We start from the raw sequence: 17,984 nt of genomic DNA, 5'->3' as shown, positions 1-17,984 counted from the left end.
CATCTAGGGGCTCCTAAGTGGCTCAGTTGGTTAAGCGACTTTGGCTCAAGTCATGATCTCACGGTTCATGAGTTCAAGCCCCGCATCAGGCTCTGTGCTGACGCTTCTGAGCTGTCAGCAGGCCCGAAGCCTGCTTCAGATTCTGTGTCCCTCTCTCTCTGCCCCTCCCCTGCTCACGCTCTGTCTCTCTTTCTCTCAAAAATAAATAAAACACGAAAAAAGTTAAAAATAGCATCCAGAAATGGTCACTTAGGTCAGGTGGGACCATAGACACATAATGGTCTTCCATCCTCCACTTTCCCACCCACATTTCTGAGTGGGTTTGTGTGCGTGTGTGTGTACAAATGCAAAGAAGCCAGAGTCACAGAGTTTAAAACCTGAGGCAGGGAATTTTCAAGAAAGTCTCCTTACCTCCAACTCTGTGGGACCAACCAACATGGGCCATCTATTTTGTCATTCAGCTCTTGGTCTGAAAGATGAAATATGGGATTAGAGACAGAGAGGAAAAAAGAAAAAACCACCATGTTGTAATGAAATAAAGATCAAAATCCTCCATGCGGATGAAAACAAACAGGGCTGCCCAGGTCTTACCCTCCATGGGCGGCCAGTGGCCTCACCTCACTTCAACTGAAGTAAACATACAGGGAAGGAAATGCAAGTCGATTAGAGTGCCGCCGTGCATCACCAAATACCGGCTAGTTCCTGGAAGGGACGCCAGCATTTCCCAGCCTCTGCTAAGTAGCCAGATGTTTTCCTCGTTAAGGCTTTCCTCGGGTAGAAATGATTCTTGCGTGCTTAATGCTCAAGTAGATTAGCAGTCTTTCTGCAAGGCCTGGGAACTGTCTACTTTCAACTGCCTTCGGAGATGAAACTGTTTAAATGTATGCTAGTACACAGCATCGTCTATGCAACACATTTACGGAGAATGCTTACCCTGAATCCAACCTCCCTGCCAGGCTGGCTTTCAGTTTACAGCAAATACCAAAGATAGATGAACAAGCTAAGAGGCACCAGGAATAAACAGTCATGCAAATCCAGATTATGGGACATTCTCCAGGCAGCTCTTCTAGATTCTTAATGTCATGCGATTAAAAATGAATAAATAAATCATAAGGTAGGGGGTATTGTTCTAGACCCAAAGAGACCCCTGGATCAAGACCAAATGTAAACCTCGATAGATCCGGATTGAAAATAATACCAAAATAGTTATAACAGACATTCTTATGGCAATTGGGGGAAATTTTGAATACGGGCTGGATATTACATTAGATTATGGAATTACCATCATTTTCTTAGGACCGATATTGGCAGCATGTTTCTATTGAAGAGTGTCTTTATTCCTGCATGCAGGGTGAAGCACTTAGGCGTGAAGTGTCATGATGTCCACAACTTACTCTTAAATGGCTTTTAAAAATATGCATGTATATCCACATAGAGAGAAAGCAATAATATTCAAATCCTCACAGGTGTTGTAGCTACATGGAGGTATTCATTGTATAATTTCTCAACTTGTTATGTTTGAAAATGTATTTAAAGGCTGGGGAAAGAAAAACACAAGCAAACTAAAAATAAAGAGAAAACTAGAAAATATCAATGAAAGGAGAAATATTTTTTAAATGAAATAAAAAAATTTTAAGTGGGGGGAAAAAGGTCATTGTAACTGGAAGCCATGCATTCCACTCCTTTGTCTTCTGAAAAGCAGAGTGGAACACGTATGTGCAAAAAAAAATCCCACCAACCAAGCAAGGAAATAAGAGCATTATAAAATCCCAGGGCAGGCTGGTGGCGACTTCGCAGGAGGACGAGGAGTGCAGATGCCAGTGAAAAGTTCAGTATTCCAGTTTTTGTGTTGTATGGAGGCTTGTTGACTGGAACATAGTAGCAAATGAATAAATGAAATGGGAGCACATCATGCACAGACTGATGATGACAGTTCAAATATCAAGTAAAACACTGCCCAGTGTATGTGAATGCTAAGAAAATGCTCTCATGGTGGAGTCTCTGGTCCTCTGGAAGCAAAATAATTATACTCATTAAGTGATGCTTCCATTTACTCGTTTGTTTATTCATTCCACGAATATTTACTCATTGTCTGCTATATTGCAGGTATACAGTGTGTGTATATAGATAAATATACATAGAAAAATATATACATAGATAAATATATATATGTATATAGATAAATATCTATGTATATATATTTGTGTATATATATGTATGTGTGTGTATATATATATATATATATATATACATGCACACACACATATACATATACATACAGACACTGAAGGTCTCCTATATTCCAGGTATATGTATGTGTATATATTTAATAAATATATTTGTTAAGTAATAATATTTAATAAATATACAAATACATAAATATATATAAATATGTGTAAATCTATATAAGTGTGTATATATTTATTTTATATACTATATATAGTATTACATATTATATATTTATAAATAACTTATTGGGGATCTGCTATATTCTAGGTATATAGTATGCACAGATATGATATATGCAAATATATATTTACTGAGGGTCTGCTATGCTGTAGGCATATATACGTAGGTCAAATGCTATGAAGAAAAACATAAGACATATAAAGGGGCTTAAGAACAGGGAGACTGACCTTTTAGACAAAGGGCTGGGGACAGGCTCTCTGAGAAGGTGTCCTTTGAGAAGGCTGGAATGACTGAACAAACTGTTCTGTGTTCTCAGAGGAGGAATATTCCTGGCAGAGGAACAGTAAGTGCAAGGAAGATTCTAGAGCAGGAGTGTGCTCCATGTGTCAAAGAACACAAGAGGTCAGAGCAGCTCCAGTGAGGTGATATGGGTCAGAGAAGGTTTGAAAGCCATGATAAACACTTCAGAGTTGTTGTGTTGGAAGCAATCAGTGGGTCTTGAGCAGGGAAGTTATCTCTCTGGTTTGTGTTTTTAAAGGTTAAAGCTGAATGATTCTCTTGAGCAAGTGAACCAGAACAGTGTTATGTCCATGAAGGCAGGGGTGATATTCAAGGCACTGAACAACTTGCAGGACCAATGTCATGACCAATCAGAACTGACGCTGGTCCTGGCACAAGAGCCAGATGCTGGAGAGCTCCTGGAACTGCTAGATCTGGGTGAGGTTTCCAAGGCTGAGGAGGCCTAGACCAGTGGGGTGCTGGGGACACTGGAGTTCTCAGACAATGACTATTTGTCCATCTGTATGGAAGTAGTCAACATTTTAACAAAGGAATGGTAAAAACACACTTGCATAAAGATCTAATGAACAGCTAGGATTGAATTGGAAGTTTAAGGAAACCCAGTCAAAGTCATCAATGAGCAGATCTACTTCCTCCCTTTATCCATGGTAGATATATGAATCATCTGTCCATCCACCTGTCCATCCAGCTAGGCACAGCATCTGTAGGTTTTGAACTACTGGTATATGTCAAATACTGTTTTAGCACTGGGATATATTGGCGAACAAGACAGGAAGTGTCATCAATTTCAGTTTAAACTTTAATGTAGACAGACAGTAAACAAATATATGTCAAGCAAATTTCAACCTGAGAAAATAAAACCCTTGATGAGATAGTAGTTAGGAAGCAGGGTGTATACTTTAGATTCAAGAAAGAATTGAGTAAGAAATGGACACATAAAAGAACTAGTTTCTGCTATCTCCCCAACTCCTAAAGTACCTGATACATGGAAGTTGCTTGATACACATTGGTTGGAAGAAAAAAAAATGAATGTGGAATTTATTTAGCCATTAACAAGAATTAGGCATAGTTACACATGGTAACAGGAAAGAGTTTCCATGAATAGAGAGAAGGAATCTGCAGAGAGATTATTTGGTAAAACTAAATGCACAAAGTCTTGGAAGAATCCACACTACATGATTAACGTTGAGAGGGAAAAGCAAGGGCTTTCACTTTTTACTTAATATTGGTTTATTGTTTGCATTTTAAGAGTATATACTCATTTTGAAATAACAAAGACTTTTCAAAGTATGCACACAATGATTCTGTGTATCAGAGGGAAGACCTGGAATGAGCCATGAACAATGGTGAACAGTTTGACCCAGTCATGACACCTACATCAGACATAGTCACTTTAGAGGTGATGATCCTTCTTACATGTGGGCAAAGCACGTTTGCTCACACTCAATGCCATCAGCCAGCCTCCCTGATGCTCCCCAGGGCCTCTCTGTGTCCAGGGAAATACATGCATAGAATATGTTACTGCTTCTGATGCACCTATGTGCTACCTCAGAAACAAGAGGCAGAATGAGTAAAAACAGAAAATAAGGAAGAAAAAGTATTGCAAGTTTCAAAGTACAGCATCCTGGCTGCATTGTTGAAATGGTGTCGGGAGCTACTGGCATTTAAACAATCCAGATCTTCACCTTGAAGGAAGTTAAGCAATGCTGACACAATGATCTCTCAATCCAGGTGAATTCTGTCGCCGGTTTAGAACAAAACAGAAGAGGAAGCGGTCCTTGTTCCTCACCCTGGAAAGACCTGTTGCATGTTGGGAATATCAAAACCTTGGAAACAAAGGCATCCTGTGCAGAATTTTGTGGAAGGATTAGAGAACAAACAGGCATGCCCTCCCTAAATTCTCCTGGGCAGTGCTGGCCCAAGAGTCCCACCATGGACAGCTGCACACAAAACATGGGTAGGTGGGATGCCGGCAGGAGAGCATCCAGGGGTGAGGGCTCCCTGACCCTAGAGGCTGAGCCTGCGAATCACGTGGCTTCAACTCCTAAAAGACCCTGTAATTTTCAGTTGACTAATGGGGGGAGAATCAACATGTGAATCACCTTTCAAGTACTTAATTTAATTAGACAAGGAAAATGAGGCTTCTTTAAAATTCTTACTTGGCATTAACTTCTGTCACAAAGCAGGCTAGCGTAATTGGTAAAAGTGAAAAAGTGATTACTGAGGCTTAAGCTTATTTATCACAGCTGCTGCACTTTTACAAAGTGAGTTTTATGGTGCTAAACCCTCCGCCAGAGCAGTGCAGACCCCGGAGCATGGATTCCAGTCTTTTCATAAACCACCTCTAATAAGCTGCGGTAATAGGATGGGTGGGTAGGGAGGGGAGTATATTAAACAAACAACCCGGCTGGGGCTCACAGCTTAGTTTGCTGCTCTAGGTGCCCATTCTTTCCCCTCCTGTCTTCTCTGTAACTTAGAATCATACAGTATGGCAGGTCAGGGAGCCCTTAGCTCATCTCTTCTAATCCTTGGCAAATGACTTGTCCAGAGCCACACTGCCAGTTACCAGCAAAGCCAGATAAGCCCAGGCCGTGTGAGTCCCAAGTCATGGATCTTTCTATCTCTAGCAAGCTAATCAGAAAGAATGGGGAGCTGGATCTCGGGAGCTACAATTCAGGGTGTTCTGCGGCAGCTCTTTATCTCTTGTTCTTCAGGGTCCTTCCTGTTTTCCCTCGCGTTAGTAATTTTCATTCACCATCTCTTCTCTCCAAGGACCTAAACATTTGAAGGTAGGTTCCTGATCCCCTTCCTCTTGGGTTACTGAGGGCTGACTGCAGTGCACTGTATTCAGGAGGCCCTGGATACAAGTGTGTAAAAGAAAGAAACCACGCCACGTTAGTAACTGTGTTAACCGATGAATGCTAAGAGTGTTTCCTCAACTCAGTAGGCTAAAACATGAATGGATGCCTGCTATGTGTCAAGCTCTGTGTTGGAATCCAAGAACTGAGGAAAAACCAGGGCCAGCCCACACAGAACATACAATCAAGCTGGCAAGAAGACAATTTTCCTTTGTGTTTTGGGGGAGAATATAACACAATATTTGCAATGTGAAAATAGATTTGCACATCCAGGGGCTCCTGGGTGGCTCAGTCAGTTGAGGTCCAACTTCGGCTCAGGTCATGATCTCGTAGTTCGTGGCTTCAGGCCCCGTGTTGGGTTGTATGCTGACAACTCAGAGCCTGGAGATTGCTTCGGATTCTGTGTCTCCCATTCTCTCTCTGCCTTCACCTGCTCATGCTCTCTTTCTCTCTCTTAAAAATAAACACAAAAAATTTAAACTTTGCACATCTAAGTTTTGTCATATTCACTTGGTCTCCCAACCAAAACCAGACAAGTAAAACCAATATAATAGCAGGACAGGATTGTCTGTCCTGGACCAGGAGGCCAGGGATTCAGCTGCACTTTCCTTTAGAAAAATACTTAGGCAAACAGGAGATACAGGGTTTGGAGAACAGACCTGCTAAAATCCTTCCAAGGCATCAGAGACCCTGAATATTTTGTTAAGCACCTCTGCCTGATGAAGGACTTCCAGCCCCCGTTCTACCTCACATTTACACAGGCTGCATCATCATCAGGCAGAGGCTACATGGCTGATGGGCAGGACAAGTCACCTGCAGCCACTGTCCCAAGACCCACTGGGGCCAGGCTTTGGGGCAAGGGGTAGGCAAAGCGTCCCTTGGGAAGTTCCCTCAGAACCTTTGGGAACACCACTATTGTCTTTGCCACATGTGTCTCAACCTGCTCTCCTACCTCCCCAGGTCCCCTGCCCCTTGAGACTGGAACCTTGAGAGCGACACTCATTACTTCTCCCAAGTCCCGAGTTGCATGTAGCAGCTTCTTGCACCATGAGGACAAACTCTGAACACTGCCTTTCCTTCAAGTTGTCTGTTTTTCCAACTTTCCAATGGGAACAATCAAACTCATCAGATTGTACACATTAAATATGTAAAGCTTTTTGTATAACAATTACAAATTCAACTAAACTGTTAAAAAAAAAAAAACACGACATGGTAGGGAGGAGGGAACACCATGAATTCTTTGTTTTTAGCAGGTAGATTCCATACAGAGATGAGTCCATTTTGGTGGCTCTCAGAGTGGCTCCTGAACCAGCAGTAGCAGCAGCCCGTGCAAAGCTATACTCATTTCCTGATGATTTTGTGTGTGTGTATATGTCTTAAAATGGGTAATACCAACTTAGTCTCCAAGAAGCCCACGCTGCATCCTGGGGCTAGGAAAGGATTTGCAGGTGCAATAGTTTCCTCAGGCTACTGTGGGGAGCTCAGGCTGCCCCCAGCCCAACCTGGCTTGGGGCATCCCTGCTGATGCTTCTTTCCATCTTCGGGACACGCCATTGGCAGCTCGCCTCGTGGGTAGAGCCAAAGCACATGCTGGCTGAAGCAGCTAGAGTCACGGTCTCCCCCACCCCAGAGCAGGCTACGACTGTCATTACCAATGTTTGGCAGCCATATTATTTACAGGCTGCTTAACTAGGCTGAAGAACAAAAACAGAAGGATAGCAGAACTACAGGCTACTGGTTTTGTCTGTGCCCAACTTAAATTAAGTAGTTGCAAAAGGTAATTGGAGACATAAAGGACCAGACGTACAGTCAGCTTGTAAGGGGGGAGATTTTTATTCTTTGTTAACACAATACATATAGAACCATTCAGGCTGGCCTATAAAGGGGACTCATTTTACCTGTGGTTTCTGAGAATCACTAGATCTACTTTGTTCACAACTCATGGAGAAGTAGGAAGGTGGTTTCTATAACATCTCATACTAACTGTTGGATTGTTATCTTTTCTCCCTTTTGTCATGCAAAAGCCTGAGGTAATACCTGTCTGTGGTGGTTCTAAGTGTTGTCTGCTGACCAGCAGCATCAGCATCACCTGGGCACTCATTGGAAATGCAGATTCTTGAGTTTCTCCCTGCCCCAGACTTGCTGCATCAGAAACTCTGGGAGTGGAGTTCAGTGAAATTTTAACAAGCCCTCTGGGGGATTCTGATTCTCACTCAAGGTATACAGTGGAGTACCATAATTCCACACTCCAGGAATGGTGTACAGTTTGAATTTAAAACATGGAAGTCCTTGGGCAAGCACAGCCCTACCTGATTTCCACACAGCCTGGCCTCCCCACACCAGCCCTTCTTCTTCCTCTCCCGCAATCCCCACCCCATTATCTCTTATCTGTCACCTGGGCTCCATCACCAGCTGGCTCCTTGAATGCTGGCACTATGCTGGCCCCTCAGCATAGATGCTAAAATATATATAAATATGTATGTATTGATTGAATGAGCCAGCAGTTCTCAACTGGATTTCTCAACTTTTCTGGGACTTTGTGAACATGCTCAGTAAAGACAACAGCGGTGGTGTCTGTGGATGTTACATAAGGGATCCCCCATGCAGAACTCAACTGGGGTTCCACTGTGTTAGGAAGACCAAGGGACTCTTCTCAGGAAGGAGCTTTCTCATACAGTTTTCCAGGGGCACAGTCCGACTGGAGGAGTATCTCAACCTCTATATCATTGAGATGATGAGTTAGAAACTACTAAGCAGGCATTTTATTTTTATCCATTAAAACAAAGTGATTAAAGCACTTTTTAATTTTAAAAATTATTATATGGGGAAGGAAGTAATAGTATCAGTTAATCTCAGGTCAGTTTTTTTTTTTTTCTTTTCGTTTTTTGAAACCCTGTAATAAGTTCCTAAACATCAAGCATTTCCATGAAGCTAGCCACTTACTTAATTATAGGCTTGGTGAGTAAGTGCTTCTACAGAATTCTCAAAGGGATTGCCAGGATCCTCATATAATATAGGGTTTAGATGTTCCACACTGGAGCCTATATACTAGCCCTTTTATCTTAACTCACAAAGGTGCCCAGGAGAGGATGTGATGCGGGGGTATACATCGTGGGGAGCCAGCCTAGCTCAAGGATGAGGCAAGCAATTGAAGGCTGTGAACCAAAGTGCCAGCACCCCCACCCATGGGCCACAGTAGAGCCCGTTCTGGCCACAGTAACCCTCTGAGGGCCTCTCAGGACAGTAATGTCATGGCTCATCATCCGGAAGAGTCAGCATTGCTGTTGTTCCCCTCGAAGCTCCGAGTTTTTCTCTGAGGTAACTGGGGAGCCTGCAGATGTTGGGTGGAGGGAAGCACAGTGGACTGCCAGCAAGAAGGGCCCAGCATCTGGCTGGCACCATCATCTGCTGCGAGACCACGGGCAAGCTCTCCAGGCTCTTCTAGTCAGGGCGTCCTCTCCTTTCCCCAAATTACAGCATGGGGCCCCCCAGGCCCCTTCTTGCCCCAAAACTCTCTGCTCCCTAAGACCTTCTCACTGAAGATGGAGGTTTAGGACTCATGTGGAAATAGTTAAGTGAGGAGATGAGAAGAAAGATGGGGGAGGAAGGGAGACCAAGGCAGCCGATTCACACCCCAGCCCAGTCAGGGCCACGTGGGAACTCCAGGCCCAGGAGGCAGGAGGAGGTGTATGCCATCATCACCTGGCTCAGCGCAGAGTACTCAGGACTTAGGCCAAATACATGGGCAGGGCCCCAGAGGTGGGTCGAGGAGCTGCCCTTGGTACTGGGCTGGCAGGGAAACACACTCGGAAACTACCACAGGGTCAATGTGCCACTTGTTGACACTAGGGGATGACAGGGCCCTTTGACAATTTGACAGTAGCCCAGACCCTCTTCCCTAGAAAACTCACATGTGCACCCATACAATATGTCACACACTTAGATTTCATAGGTTCTACATTAAGAACCCTCAGGAACACAAGTGCACACAATGAACAAGACAGTGGGTGGCATCTGTGATAACAGGGGCAATACAGATGTCTGGAGGAGCCCAGGGAAGGGTGAGTGAGGCCCGTTTGGAGGCTTGGGAAGCATCCCTGGGGAGGAGGCACCCTGGTGAGGTGGGTGGGCCAGGGCCTGGCAGAGCTTGACAGGCAAACTGGAGTGGGGAAGAACCAGCTTCAGCCTCTTCAGCTGTGAAAACGATCAAAGTACCTACCTCACAGGGTGCTAGTGAGAATTGACAAAGAATAAATGGTAGCTTAATGGAATCTATGTGAGCAAATCGAACACTGGTTCTCCTCCAATTTTCTTACCTGATAACAGAGCTTTCAAGGGGCTGTTATACCCACTCCCTCCCTCCCTCCCTTCCTCCCTCACCATCTACAAGGCCCCATGACTACAGCCAGGCATTGTTTGCTGGGCCACAAAGCCCAATGCGAGATCCCTGCCTTCCAGGGGCTTCCAACATGGCAGGTGGAGACAAACCTACAAACTGGTTTCCCCCTTGGAAAGAGGAACTGCAGGACAATCTCTCCAATCATGACTTCCCAAGGGAAGGAAGCAGAGGGGAAGGGCATTCTCACCACTGGAACAGGAATGCCTTGGAGAAGCTGTCCCAAGAGGCAATCCCAACTACTGTCCTGGGTTCGGGCTGGGTGTCCAATAGGACGGGACACCCCTGCCCTGCTCCCCCCACCACAGATCTCCCAGCTAACACTCATTCCTGAGCACCAGCCCCTCCACTGCCTCCTTGCCTTAGTTTCCCATCCCCTTCTAGACCTGACTAACCGGTTACTATAAATCCTCAGTCCCCTAACACGGAAGTCCTGCTCACGTCATGACACACAATCAGAGTTGACCTCTGCAGAGGCACGCAGGCCTGCCCTACTTCCATGAGAGCCAGTTTTCTGTCCAACACTATTCTTTGATGAAAATCTCATCTCTGTTCATCTAAGGCTTCATTTTAGTAATAACACACACACACACACACACACACACACACACGCTTTTGTGGGTGTGTGTTAACACATTCATCACTTATGCATTATGGGACAGATACACCAGAGGACAGATTGAACAGGAATCAGGAGTCAAGGCAAGTATGCTCAACAGGCTGTAGCAAGTTGCTGCATCCCAGGACCACAGCTTCTGTGACTCAGGTGAGGCCATCCCTTATTCTTTAAGGGGCTCCAAGGTAAGGAAGAGACTGCTACCAGCTCTGGCTGTCTCAATTCTAGGCTCCTGGTGGTGTATCTTGGATTTTGTTATGGAACTGTGGCCATGTGTTGAACCCATTCCTCCCCGGACGAGCTCTTCCCACGAGGAGGTGTGAGGCGAGGGATTTCATCTCTCCACTACTGGTATTACCCCGGCAGGTGGAGACCCTAATAGCCCTACAACTCATGCCTTAGAAACACCTGCCAGGGGTGGGGAGGTGGTGGTGGTAACTTTCAAATCTACCCTGAATTGGGATTGACAGGAAGTTGGAAGTGAAATGACCACCTTATTGACATGTCTGCTGTGATTTTAACCATGGGACCTCCAAATGTTCCATGGATACTTTCTGGAATAAAGCATCATACTTTTAAAGGCTGATGAATTAGGGTAAAATAATTGGACACCCTTCCTTTAAAAAAAATTATTTTGGTTCTAATTAGTTAACATACAGTGCAATATTGGTTTCAGAATTCTGGGATTCATCACTTACATACAACACCCAGTGCTCATCACAAGTGCCCTTAATACTCATCACCCATCTAGCCCATTCCTCACCAATTTCCCTCCATTAACCCTGTTTGTTCTCTATTATTAAGAGTCTCTTACAGTTTGTTTCCCTCTTTCCCCCCTTCCCATACGTTCATCTGTTTTGTTTCTTAAATTCTACATATGAGTGAAATCATATGGTATCTTTCTCTGACTTATTTCACTTAGCATTAATAAACTCTAGCTCCATCCATGTTGTTGCAAATTTCATTTTTTTTAATGTCTATTTATTTTGAGAGAGTCAGGGGGGCAGAGAAAGGGAGAGTGAGAGAGAATGGGGGGAAGAAGAGGGAGGGAGGGAGGGAGGGAGAGAGAGAGAGAGAGAGAGAGAATATCCTAAGCAGGCTCCTGGCTGCCAGCACAGAGCCTGACTTGGGGCTTGATCCCATGACCACCAGATCATGACCTGAGCCCAAATGAAAAGTTGGATGCTCAACTGACTGAGCTACCCAGATGCCCCAAGATTTCAGATTTCATTCTTTTTGATGGCTGAGTAATATCCCATATATATATATATGTATTACACATACATGTATATATATATATATGTATTACACATACATACACCCCACATCTTCTTTATCCATCCATCAGTTGAGGGACATTTGGGCTCTTTCCATAGTTTGCCTATTGTTGGGAATACTGCTATAAACATCGGAGTGCATGTACCCTCTCAAATCTGTCTTTTAGTATTCTTTGGGTAAATACCTAGTAGTGTAATTGCTGGATTGTAGGGAAGTTCTATTTTTAACTTGCTGAGGAAACTCCATACTGTTTTTCAGAGTACTGGCTGCACCACTTTGCAACAGTGCCAAGAGGGCTCTCCTTTCTCCGCATCCTCACCAACGCCTGTTTCTTGTGTTGTTAATTTTAGCCATTCTGACAGGTGTGCCATGGTATCTCATCGTGGTTTTGATTTGTATTTCCCTGATGATGAGTGATGTTAGCACCTTTTCATGTGCCTGTTAGCTATCTGGATGACTTCTTTGGAAAAATGTCTATTCATATCTTCCGCCTATTTCTTAACTGGATCATTTGTTTTTTGGGTGTTAAGTTTGATAAGTTCTTTATAAATTTTTGATACTAACCCTTTATCAGATATGTCATTTGCAAATATCTTTTCCCATTACATCGGCTGGCTTTTAGTTGTTTCCTTTGCTGTGCAGAAGCTTTTTATCTTGATGAAGTCCCAATAGTTCATTTTTGCTTTTGTTTCCCTTGCCTCTGGCAACATGTGTAGTAAGACGTTGCTATAGCCTAGGTCAAACAGGTTGCTGCCTGTGTTCTCCTCTTGGATTTTGATGGTTTCCTGTCTCACACTTAGGTCTTTCATTGATTTTGGATTTATTTTTGTGTATGGTCAAAGAAAGTGGTCCAGTTCCATTCTTCTGCATGTTGCTGTCCAGTTTTCCCAACTCCATTTGTTGAAGAGACTTTTTTCCCATTGGATATTTTTTTTCTGCTTTCTTAAAGATTAGTTGGCCATATAGTTGTAGGTTAAACTAACATGACACCTTCCATGTCAGTAGTGACACTTGGTCCCCCCCCACCTCTAAATCTGCAAGTTTTACTTTTTAATTGCTGAAGGTAATGATTTAATCCCTAAGAAAATTTACCAGCACCCTACATACAAACTTCAGAAGCCTCCAGATAAAAAACAACTATTTCTTATTTTACTTTTTTTTTTTTAATTTTTTTTTCAACGTTTATTTATTTTTGGGACAGAGAGAGACAGAGCATGAACGGGGGAGGGGCAGAGAGAGAGGGAGACACAGAATTGGAAACAGGCTCCAGGCTCCGAGCCATCAGCCCAGAGCCCGACGCGGGGCTCGAACTCACAGACCGCGAGATCGTGACCTGGCTGAAGTCGGACGCTCAACCGACTGCGCCACCCAGGCGCCCCTTATTTTACTTTTTAAAGAAGCATCTATTTTAAAGTGTACACAACAATTAGCTGCTATCTGATACAAGGATATTTATTTCAACTCAACCTTATTGCTAAGATGAAATATCCAAGTTCCTCCCTCTACTCCTTGGCAGGTCTCCTTAACTCCCAATGGGAATGTATATCATAAATGTAAGAGATCATAAAATGTGATGGAAGGATGGGAACATCTATCAATCTTAGTTGCCTGCATCAAAGATGAAAGGGAAAAAAAAAAAAGCTTGAGTTTGAATGCCACAGGGGTCTCAGTACAGGCTCATGTATCCAGTTATGGGACATCTAGCAAACATGCAGTGCAAAACAGAAACACAGCATGCCGAGAATTTCTGTTGCCACCCTCACAAGGATGGCAGTGTACTTCCTAAGGGCGTCTCCAGAATCGTAGTTGTTTCTCTTCAGTTCAAAAAGTTGTGGCAGAGGCTAAAATGGAATTTTCAGAAAACATTCTGTAGGAAATTACAGGCAGTGTATGGATGTGTGGGCTTTAAATCTAGGAAGTACGTATAGAAAATCCCGAGCCCTGCCAACTCTTGCCAAAGTGTGTCTCATCCCATCATTGCTGTGAACAATGGGTCAATTGCTGTTCATGGGAAGCAACTGGTGCCAGTGAGAGGAGAGCCAGCTAGTCCCGGGAGGGCCGGAGAACGCAGGGGTTGAGGAAGCCTGGCTTCTATGCCCTACCGCCAGTCACTACGTGCATGGCCACAGCTACCAAATCACTTCCATTCTCAACTGCCCAGCTTTCCCACCTGTAAAAGGGTTTGGACGAGATTCAGTCATTTGAAAAATATTGATTGTGTAATACTTTGTGAGGCACCATGCCAAGGAGGCACTCAGGAGAAGGTTAAAGAACATAAAGAGCCACCTATGCTGGTGCTTTCCTACTACATAGAAAGTGATACGATTTGTGCTCTGCAGGCTGAGCATGGAGGGTAGTGATGGGCCAGGGGTTCTGCCTCGGTCCCCATCTAGTTGCCCTGAGGACTGAGGAGAGCTCTAAGCATGGCTGTAGCCCACGGAGATACACAGTGAGTCAGGGCTCCCTGTCTAGACATGCTGAATTGGACATACATGGAGTGTCCACTGCCCCAACGGGAACAGGAATCCTTCAAGAAGCTTGATGCGCTGTGCCAGCTCAGGACGCAGTCTCCTGGTAGACAGAATTCCCTGCAGCCAGAGTCCAGCAGTCTCTCTTTGGAAGCTTGCCATTACAGTGTCACGCATGGTTGATCATGTGAGTCCGCTGCCCAGTGATGATGGTGGAGGGGAGGCCAGAGGGATGTGGACAGAGGGGAGGAGGAAGGAACAGCAAAAGGCAATACTGGCAGGAATGAGGACTCCACTTACCTGAGATTTGGAGCTGAGAAAAGCTGATGCTGTCATCCACTTATCCCTGGTTTCCTTGGAGGCTTTAAGGGAACTATTTGAGATTTAGGCAAATAAGGCCAGGGATCTGTCCCCCAGGAACTCACTGTGCAAAGAACTCACAGCAAATGGTTTCTTAAGAGCACTGGTAATAAACCAAGAAGAAATGCAATCTGTTCCTCTGTGGTGCTACCCAAGATGATAGATGGATGTAGCCCTGACTAGTTTGCTAGGCATTCTTCCTAAATGGTAGTAAGCTAGAATTCTACCCAGGTAAGGCAGGAAAAACGAACAATCTGGGAACTCTACAATCAGCACACAAAAGCAACCTGGTGTGGCCAAGGTCATACCTTGTGCACGTGTATGTACTTCGCTCAAGGGTTAAGTGGCCAGAGGGAAAACCTAGAAAGCCCCTAGAGAAATACAAAATGGTCATGTACTGTAAACCCATGCCCTACCCCTACAAATGGTCTTTTTTTTTTTTTTTTTAGTAAAGAAAAAGAAAACTGAGCAGTGACCTGACCCAACACTATCAGAGGAAGAAAAGCAACATTAGCTTCAAGCCTGAGCAGCAAGAAAAATAGGACTCCATTTGCCAGATAAAATAGGAACTCCCTGCAGCTGGATTACCTCTGTGTCAGTCACAAAGGCACAGCCTACTCATCATGTGACCGAGTCTCTCAACTTCAACTAAGTCCTGTTGTCCAAATTAAGCCACTTCTTTTCTGATTCATAAAATACTGTTTCAGAGAAAAGTGAATCACTTCATTACTACTTAGTGTAACGTAAAAGAAGTCACACTTAACTAATGTGAAACAATTACCTAATTAAAAGGAAACATAAAAAATGTGCTAAGCATGATTTTTAAGACGCTGGAATAAACCAAGATTCAGAACATATTTGTAGTAACCATAAACAATTATATGAATTTTTTTAAGGTCCTATCTGCAACAGAAGAGAGTAATTCCCTGGAATCTGATCCTTTACCCGTAATGGATCTTCAGAATTGATAAATTGCATGGTTTGTGGATGCACAATGGAAAACGCAGCACAAGGCACTCTGGGCATCAGCGAATGAACGAAACAAAAGAGCACATTTCAATACTGAGTGTGACACTCCTTCAGGACAAGAGACCGAGCACTGGAGCAGCAGCACTAGCTCAGGGTTTCATTCCCACACCGACCATCTCTTACAGGACCTTCCTGCAGATCACCTCAGTCTTTCCAAATGGGATTCAGAATGTTAACTGTCGCTCAGGAATCACAGAGTTCTTCTGGAAGATAAAGAAATACCTATAAAAGGCATCATGATCCCTTAGTAAAGAAATATATTTACAAAAGTTTAAATACTATTTACCAGCAGCATAAAGAAAAGTCATGAGACCCAGCAGCGCCATATGCCGACTTGACACCTCAGTTATCTAACACTTAAGACATCTCAATGGTAATGACCAAATAACTAATGACCGAATAAAGACCAATTACCTTTGTATCTTAGGAGTCTAGAGCAACTCGGGCCTAAATATCTGGCAGTGGATATTTAAAATCTTTATTGGTATTTAAGCTCATATAAGTTCTAACATCAAAATTTGTAAGACGTGTTAAGAGAACACAGTTACATTATGTTACATAAATACAGGCAGCAGATACAAATCCATTTTCTCTCTTCTCTGAAACGCAGCTACATGGGATGTGGAAATATTTTTTTATCAAGTAGATAATCTGTTTTATCAATAGCTAGTAAGCCATTTTTGTAAATTGTCAGCTGAAAAAACAAAACACTACTTACATCATATTGGAAAAGGAATGACCTCAAGATTTCCAAGCAACACAGCTATTTTTCACATCTGAACTCCCCTGCTGATCATTAGGAATGGTTTCAAATGTCCCATTCTTGGCCTTTGGTTGTGCCAAACCCTGGACAAGTCCTCAACAAAGTTAGTTGCAAAATATCGGTTATTTCTGCATCGGGGTGCTCCGTCTCAACTGTCTGCCCTCCCTTTTCCTCAGCACACCATCACTCACAGTAGTGTGAAGTCTCTCCTGAATCAAACTGTGTTTATATTACATAAAGGAAGTGTGAAATCAGAGTTGTCTTGCTTTTATCTCCTGCAGACTAATCAACTACCTCCAATTCATCATTCTGTTCTGTGCTTAGAAACAATGTGGTCCGAACTCTGTGTTCAGTCAAGGTGTGGCAGGCATGAGGCAGAGGTGAATTGGGCCCGAAAGGGCTCGGTGCTCAATCAACACTCTTTTGTGGTGGTACATGCAGAACACGGCGAAATAAGTGATTAGGGGAAGGGGCAAGAACTGCCTTCTCTGATCTAAACTGATGCTGTTTTCTGGATCACGCTCTCCATACAGTTCCCAATGATCTAAAATGCCGATGAATGAAAGACAGATCTTCGTTTCTTTTCACCGAACAGCCTAGAATATGAAAAAGCTAAGGTAGACTAGAAATAAAACACAATTCCGAAAGGGTTTTAAACCAGATTTAAGTTTTTTTTTTTTTTAATTCAAATTGACCCAAAGCAAAACTTACATTACAAAGGAAGAACAAAATACATTATGATATAACACTAGGAGTTACATGAAAGCTAAATTTGTGGGCAAAGGGCCTCATCCCAATCACATTCTGGGCTACTGAGCAAACCTGCAGGGAAGTTAGAATCTGTTTGCATACGGTCCACTCTGGTAATGAAACTATACATTCTTGTCTCTTAGGGTGTGCGTCTGACAAATCACTCTAGACTCCTCAGGCTCCAGATGTGGACTCTTTCTCCTGCCAGAACACTGAATTCTCTAGCGGAAATGCTGTTCCAAGCATGACTGATAATGAATTAAAAAAAACAAAACAGTCAAGTCCTCCAAACTAACAAGCGTGGATTATTCTGTAGTAAATAGTTTAGAAATATGGGAATTAAATAACCTAAAAAACACTCTTAACTCTGCTGTACATTTATAAACACAAATATTTACACGCAAAAAAAAATCTTCTGTTTTCAAAAGATGAGGTTGGCAGTTCATTAATGATCATAATCTTTTATGAGTTGGTTTCTTTGGTGTACTTGCCAAATATATTTTTATAAAGGTTTAAGAATAGGTTTAAACAATAAACTCCAAAAGGAACATAGAAGGCTCAGTGACAAATTTGATAATGTTTGGAACACCGTGGTGAAGATTCAGGAAAAACCAATCAGTTGATCTTCTGAAAATACTTGTTCTCTCTACTCATGACGTGACCACAGAATGCATCCCTGCCAATTAAATTGAAATGCGGACCTACACGTTCGTCCCTGTATTCTACCGGTTACCACCTTTGAGACTGAAGTTTTAGT

This window comes from Prionailurus bengalensis, chromosome B3 (genome assembly GCF_016509475.1).
Source record: "Prionailurus bengalensis isolate Pbe53 chromosome B3, Fcat_Pben_1.1_paternal_pri, whole genome shotgun sequence".
NCBI lineage: Eukaryota > Metazoa > Chordata > Mammalia > Carnivora > Felidae > Prionailurus > Prionailurus bengalensis.
The sequence above is the reverse complement of the archived record's forward strand: the minus strand, read 5'-3'. Positions refer to the sequence as shown.